We start from the raw sequence: 7,226 nt of genomic DNA, 5'->3' as shown, positions 1-7,226 counted from the left end.
AAGGTAAAGCAAAGGGAAGGGAAGGAGTCCACAGGCTGTTGATGAAGGAGAGGCTTCAGTATGCTGAATAAACATCTTTTGTGAGGAAACAGCTTATTATTTAATGAATTGACAACCTATCAGCTAATCTTCAACTTGTTTGCCATTAAACAATAGTTTTAGATTTAACTATTTTTAGAGTTCAGACTGAAAAATGCCATTTTATAAGAGAAGTCACAGACTTTTTGCGACAAGTAGAATTTAATTTTGAAGAACCAAACAATTGTTGGTCCCCACTGACTTCCATAGTAAGGAAAGAAAGACTATGGGGACCATCAACTGTCTGATTACCTGCATTCTTCAAAATAAACTCATACAGGTTTGGAACGACATGAGGGTGAGTCAATGATGACAGAATTGTCTTTTTTGGGTGAACTGTCTCTTTAAATGATATCAACATAAGACGCCTTTTATTTTCAGCATTAAAAATAAAAATGTAAAATGGTTGAGTTTCACTCACATCTCAGAATGCAGGTTGTTCACTGTGCTGGAAAGAGTTGTTTAGTAGACGGTGTCCTGGTGGAGGGTCATGTCAGACCGTGTGCTGATGTAAGAGACTGTATTGAACATGACACATCAGTCTAGCCAGAGCCAGAGGCAGAGACATAGCAATGTCAAAACAAAGACGACAGTGGAGAACAATTCAGTAGCACCAGTGAATCAGCAAATCTGAAATCATTAACAGCACGTTTCAGTGGATTAAAAGAGTAAGCTGTTTCCCCTTAACCTTTTACCTCACTGCTACATTTATGACCAAAAGTTTTGATTTTGAATGAAATAAAATTGCTTTTATTCATATTCCTAAAATTATAGATTTCAAAGTAAGTTTACTTTGTTCTTTTGGCTTCTTCAGGTGATTATTATGCAACTAGAGGAAGCATTAGTATAGACTGGGACTCGTATTTTAACCAGAAGTGACGGTTTGAAGTTAAAACATCTTAATGCTGGATTTGTGTCATCTTTTGTCTTCTTCAGATGTTAACTGATGGACTGGAGTGCTGTGGATTATTGTGATGTTTTTATCAGCTGTTTGAACTCTCATTCTGACGGCACCCATTCACTACAGAGCATCCATTGATGAGACACTGATGCAATGCTACATTTCTACAAATCTGATGAAGAAACAAACTCATCTACATCTTGAATGGCATGGGGGCAAGTAATTTTTCAGTAAATTTTTATTTCATTGTTTTAATAAACTGCATTTGTGTTTAAAGTTTCATACTCTAAGACTCGCTGTGTTACAAATAAGGCTTTCAACAAAAGACTATGTTTCCTGCTGCACACTGCAACTGGGAAACTGTTACCTATTTGAGAATTAAAAATGCATGAGGCTATATAATCCAGTCCCTACACAAGCTTTATCTGCTTCATAATTCATTTATCAATGTGATGCACTGTGACTATACATCAAACTATCCATTCATCCATGGCTAAAATAAAGTTTGTTGTTGTTGTAACGATCATCACGATCAACATTTAAGAAAGCATGAAAAAATATGAGTTCTTAAGGAATAGGCAGGCAGATTCTTCAATGACCTTTAGAGATAATTAATGGTGTCACTTTAATCTTTTGCAATAAATGCTTTACTGTAAACTAACTGTTAACCCCCCATAAGAGCTGATGGTGTCCAGAAAGCATTTCAGACTTTTTTCCACCCAGGACAGATCAACCCTTCTGCTGGTTTATAATCGATTTTGACTAATACATAAGCTATGGATGATTTCCAAGCAGCTGCATCCATTTGGAGAGTTGTGTGCTTAGCAGATTACATTTGAATTTACTTATGAATAGCCTTAATGAAATGATTGACTTATCACAGGGTGGCTCTGGTTTGTATTTCTGTGTCAGATGACATTCACCTGCAGTTTTAACCCTAACCCATAATATTCCAGCCATTGCTTATTCCACAGATCCTTTAGACTCACCGGTATCTTAGTGGAGGCGGCTGAAGTTACTCTTCTTAGAGGAAGCTCAAAGCTGTTAATATTGCATTAGTGTAGAAGTACAACAGGTGTCGGTTGCACTGACTTTCTCTGGTTACAGACAGTTTGCAACAAATACTCCTCATGGTTGTAATGCTTCTTGTTTTTTAACAGGCCAAACTAAACTGAACTCTTCAGAGTCTTTAATGGGTAGTGTCTTATGAATACTGCAATATAAGGTTGTAGCTAAACTCTGCAGCAGATTGGCCCTCCAGAGCAAGATTTGAGGAACCCTGGTATAAGTCATTATGAAATTGAAAACGTACAGTATATAGTGCCATCCAGTGGTGAAGTAGTGACCTAGGCGTTGGACATATTTACCTAAGCCTCACTAGTGTACTTAACTGGGCAAATGTAAAACATTATTTGCCCATGTTACTAAATTCACAAATATATGAATTTGCATTTGTAATGGCGTTCAGCTGGACTAGATGCAAACAGGCCTGATCACAGCTTCAATTAAATCAACACTAAAAAAAAAAAACTTCACCAGCAAGTTAGTTAAAACCAACTGGTGCCAAGGATCAAAGAAAGTCCTGAAATTATGCTGAAGAATACTACTGAAATACCTCAGTCTGGAAAAGGTTACAAAGCTATTTCAAAGGCTCTTGGACTGCAAAGAACCACAGTGAGAACCATTATCTCCAAATGGAAAAAAAACTGGCACAGTGTCAATCCTTGCCACAAGTGGTTGACCTTCCAAAATTCCTCCAAGAGAATAATACGGACTTATCCAGGATGTTGAAAAAGACCCAAGGAAAACACTGAAGGAACTGCAGGCCTCTCTTGCATCAGTCAAGGTCACTGTTCATAACTCCACTATCCGTAAGACATTGAAACACAAACATGACATCCATGGAAGAATGGCGAGGTGCAACCCTAACCCAGAATAACTGTAATGCTTGACTGAAAACATACCTTGATGATCCCCAAACTTCTAGGGGAAATTTTTGTGCAGTGATAAGTTGAAAGTTGAACTGTTTGGAAGACAGTTTAATAACCGCTGATTCCGGAGACTCTGCAATCCTTGTATTCTTAGATCGTAATGTGGCATTTGATATGGTACATGACAGAATTTTGTTTTAAATTTTGAGAAATTTAAAGAGTGACTCCAGTAGTTTCAAGTCCTGTTTGTCAAACAGATGTTTTAAAGTTTTTGTTGGTCAGTTTTTATAGACTTCAGCTCTTCTTACCTGTGGGGTCCCCCAAGGGTCCGTTCTTGCCCCGCTGTTGTTTTCCCTGTATATGCTCCCCATCGGATCTATTCTTAAGAAACATGGTCTTTCTTCTCATTATTATGCCACTGACATGCAGATTCATCTGCCACTGAAAATAAAAAATAACTTTCTTACATGCGTACGTCCTTAAATTTCCTAAGGCTAAATGAAAACAAAACAAGCATTGATATATTTGGGCTAAAGCTGCTCCCAAGCTAGGAACAAGGAACAATTAAATTTACATATTAGAGCAGCTCCAACTTCTGTATATCCACTTTTAAAAGACAGAAGGGTAAAGACATTGAAAGTGAGGTGCAAAAAGTAACGCAAAAGTAACATAATGCATTACAATTAGTTACTTTTTTAACGAGTATTGAAATATTGTAATGCATAACTTTCCCCAATGCTGGTTATCTTCATGTCCAAAGGTGAAAAAAATAAAGAAAGATTATCGTGTTTCTGAGGAGGTATTTAGACTTTAATGAAATGAAGCCAAACCAGTTATACAGAATGCCCCAAATACATATTTACAAGCCAGAGACACAGCCAATTAAAGGGAGTTAGAAAGATCATTCAGTAAAAACCAGTTAATGAAAGTCCTGCTCGTATGCTACAGCTGTTCATTTGAAAGAGTAGAAAAGAACAAGGCTTAGGGAAGAGATGAGTAAATACAGGGATAATTGAGGAAGGCAGAAACATTTTCATCTGCAGCCGTCACCACAATATAAGTCACAATTTATAGTCATGAATAAATTCTAAACTGTAAAGTGACTCTATTGCTCAAGCTGCAGGAGGAGAAGTGTATTCACATCAGACACATGTACATATCAACAAACATATATATATATATATATATATATATATATATATATATATATATATATATATATATATATATTACACTGCAGTCAGAAAGAGGTACTGTTGATCATAGACATTAAATATTATTGGACAACGGGCCTCATTCATAAACCACAAGCAGAATTATGGGAATCATCTGTAAAACTGTTCTTATGTAGAGCCTGTATTGTCTTTATGTGACAGTTTACACAAGAATTTTAAGTTTTATGAGTGAAACTGTTACATGATGTGACTGTTGTGATGTGAATGGTTTCACCCGTGTAAACTCTCACATGGAGCAACTTTTAATAATACAAATTATTTGTTGCATATGCTGCATTTGCAAGAACAGTTTTACTTTCATAAACTTGCATGTGAATGGTTGTACTTATGTAAATGTGCATGGTACAACAGTATATTATAAAACAACTTGATCTGTTCCTGTGTAAATGATTGTACCACATGACAGTTAAAGTAATAAAAATTCAACCCATTTATTTTCCAAATACATGTTATATATCTTATTTTGAGTGCTTTGTTGATGTATACATGGATGCCTGTTTCCGCCACTGAATTAAAAGAGAAAATTGCGATTTTTATCTCACAATTCACCTTTTTTTTTTTTTCGATTGCGAGCTTACATCTTACACTCCTGAATTTTTTTTTAACAGAATTGTATAATATAAAAATGCAATGGCGAGAAATAAAGTCTGAATCGTTAGATAAAAGTCCGATATAATCGTACAATTCTATCTTTTCTCACAATTATGAGTTTTTAGTTCTGACATTGTAATTTTAGGTTTACACTAAATTATAAGTTTAAATCACACGTCTATGGGAAAAAAGTCATAATTGTGAGATAAGAAGTTGCAATAAACTTTTTTTCTTTTTTATTCAGTGGTGGAAACAAGCTTTCATTTTTGATGTGCAATTTTAAAACCAAAATGTCATAGATGGATCTTCTGGTGACTCACTCATCAGACTTTACTCTGGTAATGTATGCACAATTTCTCCAATCATACAGAATCAGTCTTCTCCTGTTTTATCGACTGCAAGCTCATTTATTCAAGTGCAATGCCCCCATCGAAAAATCCAATCAACAACCAATATATGCATAACACCAAGTACATTTTTTATTTTCTATAATCTATTACATTTGGATGTAGGTCACAATACAGAATAAAAGTTTTCTCACTACTGCCATTTCTTTCCAACCTTTCGTAAACTGTAGCATGTTATATAAAAATGGATTTAGTTGCCTAAGCTGTGCAACAATAGTTTTGCTGCATGAACATTTACATAAGAATGTTTTAAAGAATGATTTACAACAACATTTTGCTTGTGATGGAGGAATGAGGCGCAATACGAGGATTTTTATTTTATTTAATGTAAAAACGTCTCAGGTTATGAATGTAACCATGGTTCCCTGAGTAGGGAACGAGATACTGCATCCTCTAGGGGTCGCTTTGGGGAACACCTCGTCGTGACCCGTGTCTGAAGCATACATTGAAAAAACACCAACGAGTTGGCTGGTGACAGCCTCTGACGTCACTACCGGCGCGACCATAAACAGGCACCGGGAGAGCACGTCATTATCTTCTTCATCTGAAGCTTGCATCCGAAGCATGGCAAGGAGCTAGAGGACGCAGTGTCTCGTTCCCTACTCAGGGAACCATGGTTACCTTCATAACCTGAGACGTTCTCTTTCAAGGGAACTTCGAACTGCGTCCTCTAGGGGTCGCTATGGGGAAGAGTATACCCACGCCACCATGCTGAGGGGAGTGCAGGCCAGAATCATGGCGAGCACTAAGTACCAACTCTACCATGTCCATGGGAGCTGCCCCTGGGATGTTTAGATGGCTGTCTGTGACAGTACCCCTTACGTCCAATGGCCTAAGCTACATATCCAACTTTATTGTTAGGGCCTTGGCCTGGGGTAGAGCTGTAGGCTTGGAATCAGGAAAGATTCCTTTAAAGGGATACGGCTAAGAACCTAGCATTTTCTACCAAGTCTTGCCTGTCACACAGGGGCTACCACTAGCTTACGCATAAGCTTGCTGAAAGAGCTGTCTCAACAGTTCTCTAGTAGCAACACCCTGTTTAGATTGGTATCAGAGGATACATAGGTGGAGTGGCGCTCAAGATGAACGGGGCTTTTACCAACTCGAGAAAGGGCACGAAGCAACTGCGCAAAGCCCTCACCATATAGGATTTTAGAAAGAACGCAGAATACTAGCATGCAAACTTACTACAGTGTGGATTTCAGAAAGTGTGCAAAGACTTCACATGCACACTTACTGTACCATAGCATGGATTTTCAAATACTGTTCTAAGGAGGGGCTCTCGTGGCACTCTGATAGAGCAGCTCATAGATACAATGGTGCATCTCAAAACAGTATGTTTGAAAGTCATCAACTCGATTTATGGAAACAATACTGGAGAGCTCTGTGGAAAAAACAAGAGAACTCAGTCTCATATGAGAGGAGAACTCCGAGCTCAGAGTAGCGCTCATAGGCAACCCTTTTTGGAAAAAGGGGAGCGCTGCTAAACTACCACAAGAATCACCCAAATAGCCCCTCATGTTGAGGAAAGTGATGCTTGAAGTGTATAAATAAAAACACACTGGCTGAATGAAGCCCAAGGAACCAAGGTCTAATCATCTCAAGAAAGGGAATGAGGCAGAGTGCGTAACCCTTACCGAAACTCACAGAGTTTATTAGTAGACACATAACCACCAGCAATTTAATACACATAAGTATATACAGAGAGGGTTACATACTCACCCACCATCCTGCGCTGGAGCCCCGCTCAAGGGGCACCTCCTTTTAGTCTGGACCATCAGTTAGGTGGTTGCTATGAACATAAAACCAGCCAAAAACATTATAGGTCCAGCATAGGAGACTGTTATGTGAGAAGCTGGTGGTTACAGGGGAATTAGGAAGGGGAGGAAAAAAGCAGGAGTTAAAAATCCCTGAAGGGAACGAGTAGACTCCTCGGTATCGCTCTGATTCAGACGAGAACGCTGCCTCATCTGGATCACATCCCTTAGGTTCTGCTTACCTCCACGCGACCCATGATTCCTCTTTCCCCTGCCCACAGGTGAGGGAGGAGCGCGAGTCACGACACTAGCCTTTTGTGCCCATC

This window comes from Carassius carassius, chromosome 47 (genome assembly GCF_963082965.1).
Source record: "Carassius carassius chromosome 47, fCarCar2.1, whole genome shotgun sequence".
Taxonomy (NCBI): Eukaryota; Metazoa; Chordata; class Actinopteri; order Cypriniformes; family Cyprinidae; genus Carassius; species Carassius carassius.
Note: the sequence above shows the minus strand (reverse complement) of the source record.